This window comes from Lathyrus oleraceus, chromosome 5 (assembly GCF_024323335.1).
Source record: "Lathyrus oleraceus cultivar Zhongwan6 chromosome 5, CAAS_Psat_ZW6_1.0, whole genome shotgun sequence".
In the NCBI taxonomy this organism is placed as follows: Eukaryota; Viridiplantae; Streptophyta; class Magnoliopsida; order Fabales; family Fabaceae; genus Lathyrus; species Lathyrus oleraceus.
Genome location: NC_066583.1, coordinates 11,116,030 through 11,126,349, shown reverse-complemented (window position 1 = coordinate 11,126,349; position 10,320 = coordinate 11,116,030). Strand labels below are relative to the sequence as shown.

The following is a 10,320-nucleotide window of genomic DNA, read 5'->3' as shown; positions in this document are numbered from 1 at the left end:
GTTTCCAGTGCGTTGGCATCTATCACACTTGACAATGAAAGCATAGACATCACGCCACATGGTAGGCAAGAATAGGCCAGCTTGAGGAATCTTGGCGTATGTCTTAGAGGTGCTCGCACGTCCACCATAAGGTGCAGAATGACAATGCTCGATAATATTATTTACCTCTTCTTCTGGAACGCAACGGCGAAAGATGCCATCTTTACCCCTTTTGAAAAGGAGCGGTTCGTCCCAATAGAAGTTTCTCACATCGTGGAAGAATTTCTTCTTGCGGTGGTAGTCAAGATCAGGGGGTACTATATCGGCAACTAGGTAATTAACGAAATCTGCATACCAGGGTACGTTACTTATTGCTAAGGAATTTTGGGGTTGCTCAAAAGGATCTAGGTTATTATCTTCAATGGTTTCTACTTTAGCTATCAGTCTATCATAGGCGAAATCATCATTTATGGGTACTAGTTCAGGTTTTAGATGTTCTAGCCTAGAAAGGTGATCGGCTACTACATTTTCAGTGCCTTTTTTTATCTCTTATATCTAAATCAAACTCTTATAGTAATAGAATCCATCGAAGTAACCTGGGCTTGGCATCTTTTTTACTTAGTAGGTAACGAATGGCAGCGTGATCGGTGTAAACAATAATTTTTGCTCCTACTAGATGAGATCTAAATTTGTCTATAGCGAAAACTACAGCGAGTAATTCTTTTTCGGTTGTTGCGTAGTTAAGCTGGGCAGTATCTAGGGTTCTACTGGCATAATAAATGACATGTAATTTTTTATCTTTCCTTTGTCCTAGAACGGCTCCAACTGCATAATCACTAGCATCGCACATTATCTCGAAAGGTTCTGACCAATCAGGCGGTTTCATAATGGGTGCTGAGATTAGTGCTTGCTTTAAAAGATTAAATGCGTCATTACATTTTTCATCAAAAATGAATTCAGCAACTTTCATTAAAAGTCCAATTAATGGTTTAGTTATTTTGGAGAACTCCTAAATAAAATGCCGGTAGAATCCAGCGTGTCCAAGAAAGCTTCGGACTTCTCTGATGGTTTTTGGTGGTTTTAGGTTTTCTATAACTTCTATTTTAGCTTTATCTACCTCTATACCTTTTTCGGAAACTATATGTCCTAAAACTATTCCTTCGGTCACCATGAAATGACATTTTTCCCAATTTAGCACGAGGTTCACCTCCACGCATCTCTCCAGGATTTTCTCAAGGTTAGCAAGACAATTGTGGAAATCGAATCCGCAAACCGAGAAATCATCCATAAACACTTCCATGATACCATCTAGGTAATCTGCGAATATTGACATCATGCAGCGTTGGAAAGTAGCTGGAGCGTTACAGAGGCCGAACGGCATTCGTCTGTAGGCAAAAGTTCCATAGGGGCATGTAAAGGTAGTTTTTTCTTGATCTTCGGGATGAATAGGTATTTGGAAGAATCCAGAGTATCCATCTAGATAACAGAAGTAAGAGTGTCTGGCTAGACGCTCCAACATTTGGTCAATAAATGGTAAAGGGAAATGATCCTTCCTAGTTGCTTTATTTAATTTTCTATAATCTATACACATCCTCCATCCTCCTTCTAAATGTTTTGCTACATGTTCGCCTTTATCGTTTTGCACGACTGTGATGCCTCCCTTTTTAGGTACTACATGCACAGGGCTCACCCACTTACTATCCGAGATCTGGTAGATTATACCTGCCTCAAGAAACTTAAGAACTTCCTTTTTAACAACATCACTCATTATAGGGTTTATTCTTCTCTGATGCTCCCTAGAGGGTTTTGAATCTTCTTCTAACGAAATCCGATGCATGCATACGGATGGTCTTATACCTTTCAGGTCAGAGATATTATATCCTAAGGCTGAGGGATGTCTTCGTAAAACGTCTAAAAGTTGGTTCGTTTCCTCTTGGCTCAAGGTAGCACTGACTATAACTGGACGGTTCATCTTTTGATCGAGGAACTCATATCTCAGGTTCTTAGGCAGTTCCTTAAGTTCTAAGGTTGGTTTCTTAGGGCATGGCATAGGATCTGGGGTAAGGGATAAACATTCGTAAAGGTTATCATCGATGTAGGGTTCTTTAAAGTCATCATCTTCCTTTATGGGGATCGATGGTAACTTAATTGTTTTTATAATTTCTTTTTGTTCTAATTCTCTAACACATTCATCAATGATATCTAAGGCATAACACGAGTCTCCCATCACAGATGCCATAAGAAATTTCGAAAGTATAAATTCTATTTTCTCGTCACCTACCTCAAATGTCAACTTTCCTTTCTTGACATCTATTATGGCTCCTGCAGTTGATAAGAACGGTCTACCTAGAAGAATTGGTATATCACTGTCCTCTTTGATGTCCATGACGACAAAATCAGTAGGGATAAATAGTTGACCTATCCTAACAGGGACATCTTCTAAAATGCCTATCGGATACTTAACAGATCTATCGGCTAACTGAAGTGACATCTTAGTGGGCTGTAATTCTCCTAAGTTTAATCTCTCACAAACTGCTAGAGGCATTAAGCTCACACTAGATCCTAAGTCTAGAAAAGCTTTTTCGATGACATGATTACCCAAAAGGCAAGGAATGGAGAAATTTCCAGGATCTTTATCTTTCTTTGCTAATTTGTCCTCGGAAATAGCATTACATTCCAAAGGCTTCGGATCGTCAAGTCTACGTTTGTTGGTAAGGATGTCTTTCAGAAACTTTGCATAAGAAGGTATTTGGGTGATGGCTTATGTGAAAGGGATTTCTACATGAAGTTTTTCTATAACTTTAATAAATTTTTGATACTGTTTATTGATCTGGGTTTATTTGAGTCTTTGCGGATATGGTATAGGTGGTTTGTATGGCGGGGGTGGTACGTAAATTTTATCTTTAGGTTCTTCTCCTTTATCTCGACCTTCCTGGTTTTCAGATTCCTCTGGTTCCTTTACTTTGTCCGGGGGTTTGGTACATTCCTTAGAAGTTTCAGGTTCACTCAATCTTGGGTTTGGTGGCTCATCATAAGCGTTCCCACTTCGTAGGGTAATGGCATTGGCTTGTCCTCTCGGATTTTGTTGAGGTTGTCCAGGGAATTGTCCTCCAGGTGTAGTCTGAGGGGCTTGGTTTAAAGCTACCTGAGAGATCTGGGTTTCAAGCATCTTGGTATGAGTAACTATTTGGTCAACCTTGGTTCCTAACTGAGTAATCAATTCGTTAACATGAATGTTTTGGTTCATGAACTCCTTGTTTTATTGGGTTTGAGCGGTGATAAAATTTTCCATAATTTTCTCAAGGCTCGGTTTTGGTGGTACAGGTTGCATAGGTTGATTTGACCTAGGGGCTTGATAACTAGGTCTCGGAGGTGCATTATTTTGAATAGGGTTATTGTTTTTATAGGAGAAGTTAGGGTGATTCCTCCATCCAGGGTTATAGGTATTCGAATATGGGTTCCCTTGGGTGTAGTTCACTTGCTCGGAGTGGGTTTCGTTTAATAGACTGCATTCTGCGGATTGGTGTCCTTGGGTTCCACATATCTCACAATCTGACGAAACTGCGGCTACAGTATTCGGGTTCGTGTACATATGCTCGACTTTAAGGGCTAATGCGTCCATTTTAGCTTGCATCATGTCTATAGAGCTTAGTTCATGCACTCCTCCTTGGGCTTCCTTCTTCTCAACTGTCGCTCGTTCGACTCCCCATGATTGATGGTTTGAGCCATATCTTCGATGAGGGCACTAGCTTCAGGATAAGGTTTGTTCATCAGAGCACCGCCTGCGGCAGCGTCGATGGTCATCTTTGTGTTGTAATGAAGTCCATTATAGAAGGTTTGAATGATTAACCAATTTTCTAAATCCATGATGTGGGCATGCTCGTAACAACTCTTTATATCTCTCACAAGCTTCGAACAGCGATTCTCCTTGGTTTTGGGTAAATCTAGTTATATGGTTTCGGAGAACGGCGGTCTTACTCGGGGGAAAATATCTAGCAAGAAAAACTCTTCTAAGGTTATCCCAAGTCGTAATGGAATTGGGTGGAAGGGAATCTAACCATGATAGGGCTTTATCTCTGAGGGAAAAAGGAAATAATCTTAAACGTATTGCCTCAGGAGAAGCTCCATTGGTTTTAAAAGTATCTGCTAATTGAAGAAATATTTTTAAATGTTGGTTAGGGTTCTCGGTAGCGAGACCTACGAATTGTCTCTGTTGCACTAGTTGCAATAGGGATGGTTTAAGTTCAAAATTATTGGCTGGGATTATTGGGTTTACTATACTAGAACTAGGTTCTTCATTAGATGGTTGAGCGAAATCTTTAAGAGGTCTTTGGTTTTGATCTTCGGCCATAGCTCTCTTAATTCTATGAAAGAATAAACGTGCGCGAGCGTAACATTCAGGTTCCGCCAGAGGGTATACTAAGCTTAAACTTCCGGTGCTGCGAGTTCTTCGCATCGACCGGCGGGAAATAACCTAAGTCTAAACGATATAACAACAGGAAAATGAAATTTGACGAAATTGGTCCCCGGCAACGGCGCCAAAAACTTGATGCGTATTTTTTTCCGCAAGTATACAAACGCGTCAGAGTAATATAAAAGATTGTCGAATCCACAGAGACCAAGTGTCAATCTATCATTAACTATTGTTATGGTGTTTATCAAAGGCAATCAAAATAGGTGTTTTTGTAGTGTGCAACGAAAAGTAAAGTATTGAAATAAAGATAATTAATAAAGACAGGGTCAAATGTAATTCACGTAATCAATTAATAATCCAAGTACTTGCTAATAGAATTACTTATGGGCAATGTTTCCTACTTTGAAAAGAACTAATTTAACAGGAACTGTCGCTTTCGCGTATTCAGAACCAAGTTGTACTCCCTAATCAAACCCTCTTATTGTCACTTATAAAAAGGCGCGCATTGCGTTAGAGTAGTAAACCTATTTTTAAGAAATATAGTATCTTGACTAAGTTGAAAAGTATTATAACCTGGATTTCTTAACCAAAAGAGGTTCTCACGAACCAGACTCTAAACTTATAAACGCGTCCGAAAATAGTTTTAAAATCTCTTTTCTTCTTAATGTTAAAAACTCCTAATGAACTAGACAAAGCGCTTTCGCTGTTTTTGAAATAGTTAAAAACAATTAAGTTTATAAAGACGTTGGACGGCTTTCGATCTTACCCAACGGAGTTGAAGTGCGGGAAAACTTAAGTTGAAAGTTAAAATAGCCCTTAAGTGTTTCTACGAACAATTGTACGGATTACTGGTTTAATTACGGTCCTTACATTCTAGCCTTATAAATTTAGCTAGACATGGCAAAGTAAAAGTGCATTAAAATAAATAAAAGTAGTGCGAGTGCGGAAAGTAAATAATTTAAAGCGAGTGCGAGGAAATAAATAAAAGTAAAGCGAGTGCGAGGATATAAATAAAGTAAAGCGAGTGCGAGAAATAAATAAAGTAAAAGCGAGTGCGGGAAATAAATAAAGTAAAGCGAGTGCGGGAAATAAATAAAGTAAAAGCAAGTGCGGGAAATAAATAAAGTAAAAGCGAGTGTGAGAAATAAATAAAGTAAAGGCGAGTAATAAAAACCTGCTCCAATCGGAGGGCTGAGTAAATTGCAATGCGGAAAAGAAAATGGCGGCAGGATTAACTTCCTTCCAAAGTGCTCCAAACTCGATTACAGACTCTATCACAAACTTGATTACACAATTGTGGTAACACTCCAATGCGAAGCGATTACCACTATAAATACTGAATATATGCCTAAGTGAAACAAATTTGCTTCTGATTTTGCCTCTGCTCTAAGTTTGGATGGTTGTAAAAGTGAATTCGCGTTTCTATTTATAGGCAAGTAAAAAGATGGAAATGACATGGATGCCCTTCACTTGAAAATAGGAGGGAACCGTTTTTCCTCTTGTGGCGCCCGCCACAAGCACAATATGGGGCGACTTAGTGGAAGTAGTGGGAAAACGTGGGAGTTGATGGAAGTTGAATTTGACACGTCATGGCTTGGTCTGTGGCGCCCGCCATTGGGTAGGCCATAAGAGCAAAAAGCTAAATTTTAGGGTTTTTGGCTCTTTTTCGCTCCTTTTCTCGATCGGGGCTCCGATTAAAGTAAAAACCTGAAAACAAAGGAAAACACAACAATAACACAATAAAATGATAATAAAACAACTAGAATGCATGTGAAATCGGAGTCGAAAATACGTAAAAATTTTAGTGTGATCAAGGACCAACACAAGAAATGAAGGGTAAGGCTTCGTGCACATAATACAATTTCGACGACCCTACTCCGAACGTACAAATGATTATCAAGGACAATTAGTTGGAAAATTAGAATTTCTCATGCCTATGTAAAAGACAAATTCAAATGTTAAAGGTTGCTGACATCCACGACTAATTAGTGTACTATTATCATGTCACTGAATCATTTTGAATATTTTTAAAAGCTTTGTAAATCACTAGAATATTAATAAAGAATAAGCATCTAGATACAAGTGCTTTTATATTTATTATTCTTTCTTAAGAAAGTTAAACACTTGTAACTATGTTGTATTGAGTTTACCACTCTGTGTGAGTTATTGTAAAAAAACACCTTTGTAATTTTTCTAAAGCTCTCTAGTGTAAGGTAATGAAGTCCACATAGGTTATAATACAAGGATTTTCTCTAGTGCGAGACAAGTAAATTTAAGACTAGGTTATCTTTGTGGTTATTTGTAGTTAGACATGATTATAACGGAAATATTTCGAGTGTGAGGGGAATCAATTAGCTTCTTGTTAACAAGGTGATTTAGTACAGATTATGTGTGTAGTTCTCTTCTTATTATCATTACTTTCCTCCACATTACTACTTTGTGCTTAATAATATCAAAAAAGTTTTAAAACCAACACAATTCAAACCCCTAATTTCTTGTGTTTTTCTCCTATTTAGTTGGCATCAGAGGGTATATCTTTTTTTTTGAACACTTACCCATGTAATAGTAAAATATTCTTTGAGAAAAACATTGTTATTGTCATTCCCGAATCTACCTCTAGAGCTTCTAAAAATAATAGTAATCATTTTTATTTCTAAACCACTTGTATTCGATGGAGATGCTGAAAATTTTTCTTGGTGGAAGAAAAAGTTGTATAATTTATTCATGTCTCAAGATGCGAATTTGTGGGATATTCTTGAAGATGCCGAAGTATACTTGTCAAGAGTTACTATAGATAGAAAATGACTATCACACGAGGATAAGAAGAAATATAAACATCATCATAAAGCAAGATCCATCATGGTGATCTCTATCTCTTTCAAGGAGTTTCTCAATATTCCTGATCAATCTACTTTTGTTCCATAGTGGAACCACGGTTTATTGGTAAACATGGCAGTAGAGCTTGATGCGATGATCATGAGCTTCTGATATGGAGGAGAGGGGGTTGTCCTGCAAGGTTAACACTCCAACACTCAAGTCAATAAGAAAGTAAAAATGATGTATAAATGAGAATGAATTTGAATACTTGTGAAATGGAGTGTTTCCTCCCTTTAAATAGGATAAGCGGTTGAGAACTAAAAGCGTGGAGTGAGTCGTGGACCACGGTCAGCCGTCAGATTGATCTAGACGTCTAATAGAGTTTTCGTGTGCAAAATTGCCTGCTCATAAGAATAAAAAGATTCTACTTGTTATGCATTTTATTCCTTTTGATTTACTATCCGACCTTTATTATTGGGCCTTGTGAACGACCCATAACAGTTTCCCCCCTAAGCCCTTGTTTATGCTTTGTAGTACGAGGGTTTGTAATACGTGTTCTTACCCGACCATTGGATCCCGAGAACGTGAAAGCCTTTGATGTGATGTCATTATCATTGGGAACATATGATTTAAATTCCTTTCTTATAATAGGAAACCCTTCGCTAGGAACGAATGACACATGTCCCTATACTAGCTTAGTAATGATGTCTCCTTTTTCTTAGAGCATTATAGTCATTTGAATAGTTTTTTTAGGAAATCTCAACCATTCATGACGCAACGTGAATCATACAATCCTTAGTTGATGAGTAGCTTATAAGAGGTTTCTTAAGCATAATTTTTTTTACCGTTAATAGTCTACATAAGAGTTCTTTTATGCATCCTTTGTAATTTTTCTTGTGGGCTTTCATGTCCCAGTATTCAGCCTTGTTCATACAATCTTGTTCGCTGGTACTTGACATACATGATTGACCGATCCATCCTTTCTAAGATAATGATGTTTTTTTCCTTCCCTTTTTAGGGTTTCCTGAATAGTGGATTTTGATATATCTACTCTTATTTCATAATATTTATTATATTGTTGGCATTTTCTACTAAGTGTGTTTGTTTCTAAAACTTAATTGCCATATCTTGTATGGATTTGACTTTTTTTGTAACACTCTTGATAATGGAAATTACATCAATTTTGACTAGGAAGGTGCATGGGGATATCTCAGGCGATTGGTGGACCGAGATATACTAGGGACCAATTCCGATTTCGCCTGCAAGGGTGGTCTAGACCATACTTTGGTTGTGTGTAGTCAATACGATGGTGTGCCATCCCTTTTTAGGATTGATTATTATAGCTCATAAGATTTTTCCTTCCTTTTAATGAACTTAAAAACAACATTATGTGTTGTTCCTTTTGATTGGATACATTATGCAAAACAACATGGAGTGTACAAGATGTTTTGGTGAAGAAGGGATGCACGTGGGATACGATGTTCCAGCATGCGTGAAACATATGACCTTTGTCAATAGGCCATGATTTTTGTTATTTTGAGCGGAATTTATGGTTGTGTTTCAATCAGATTTGTCAATATCTTTTAGCAACGTGTTAATTAAATTTGATGTCAGATTGAATAAGACCAAATCTAGTTAATTGAAGATTTTAATTTGAAACAAATTAAATCTTTTTGTTAGAGATTTTAAAAAAACAATTAAAATAGAATCCTCTACAAATATGGACGTGATCTCAAATCAAATGCCCATTAGAGAAAAGCCCAGAAGTTGTATTTCTATTTAAGGAGACTCAAATATAATGTTTGAAGTGTGTGAAAGTATTGAAGATCTTTGTGTTAAAGTTTCTATTTTGAGTCTTTTGTTTGTGTTATTGTTTGTGCACCACTCCAACGCATGCATTCATATCTAAAGGCATAGGGTTTGGTTTGATAGTTGAGTTATAATTCAAACAATTAATATTCTGTTTATTGTACGTCTTGATCACTAGGGTTAGTGATTAAGAGAAAGTGATAAGGGTCTCAAATTTAGGGGGAGTCCAAATAGAAATACACATATATAATTAAGAAGAAGGGCGTTGACCAATGGTTATTCATCTAAGAAACTTTGTACTAATTCTATTGAGAGTGAATTTCCTTTATTGGGTTGGAAGCCCCCCATACATAGGTGATGTTGCACTAAACTAGGTTATTGATTATCTCGTGTTCTTTATTTGCTTTATGATTTATTATCTATTTTCTATTATATGTCAAACCTGGTGTAATATGTTGAACACATTGGCTTAGACATCAGGTCATACATTTGTCCCCTTAAGAACATAATTTCAATTGGCATAAGAGAAGATACCTTGTTCTGTTTGGGTGAGCTCCAGGGAAGATATTTAATGTTTAAATAGACAACACTATGGATGGAGGATCAGTTAAATACCTCTTATCTTAGATGACACCAACTATGATTGGAAAACCAAGATGGTTTCTTTTCTCAAATACATGGACAACAACACATAGAAGGCTATTATAAGAGGTTGGAAACACCATGAGATTACCCCTCAAGATGGAACATCAACCTTTAATCCTAAAGTTGATTGGACAAATGTCGAAGATGATGAAGCTCTTGGAAACTCCAAGGCCTTAAATGTTATTTTCAATGGTGTGTGTAACACCCTGATTTAATTAGTCATTTATTTATTTTATTTTATTTATTTCTCAATTAATTTAATTAATTTAATTTATTTTGTGGGATTGTTGGGTGGTTTGGCCGGTAAGTGACACTTTCGGGAAAATGTGTTAATTAATTAGATTTTAGTGGAATTTAGTTAATTAGAATATGAGAAATTGATGGAATATTAAGAGTTGGGGTAGATTTTGTAAATAATGAAAATTAGGTGTAAGTGGAGAGAGACTTATGTTTAGTTGGGTCAAAATTATAATTATAAGGAATTTAATTAAGTTACTATATATTTTGAGAGAAATAGAAAAATAAGGGTTTTGGGGAGTTTTGTTGTAAACGTGAAAAGAGAAGAGTTAAAGAGCTTTTGAAGGGAGCTACGGTTTGAGGAAAGATACCCCATAGAGATTGCTTATTTTCTTTTGTTGAATTTACAAGATAGGGAG

The 10,320-nt window shown here is 36.8% G+C and overlaps 1 non-coding gene across 1 annotated transcript; it reads left to right on the top strand.

Annotated features, from left to right (window-relative positions):
- The first annotated feature begins 3,839 nt into the window (after nt 1-3,839).
- On the top strand, nt 3,840-3,946 carry LOC127090175 (small nucleolar RNA R71). The gene has a single exon (XR_007791704.1). It is a non-coding gene; the product is annotated as a small nucleolar RNA R71 (small nucleolar RNA).
- Nucleotides 3,947-10,320: the final 6,374 nt, after the last annotated feature.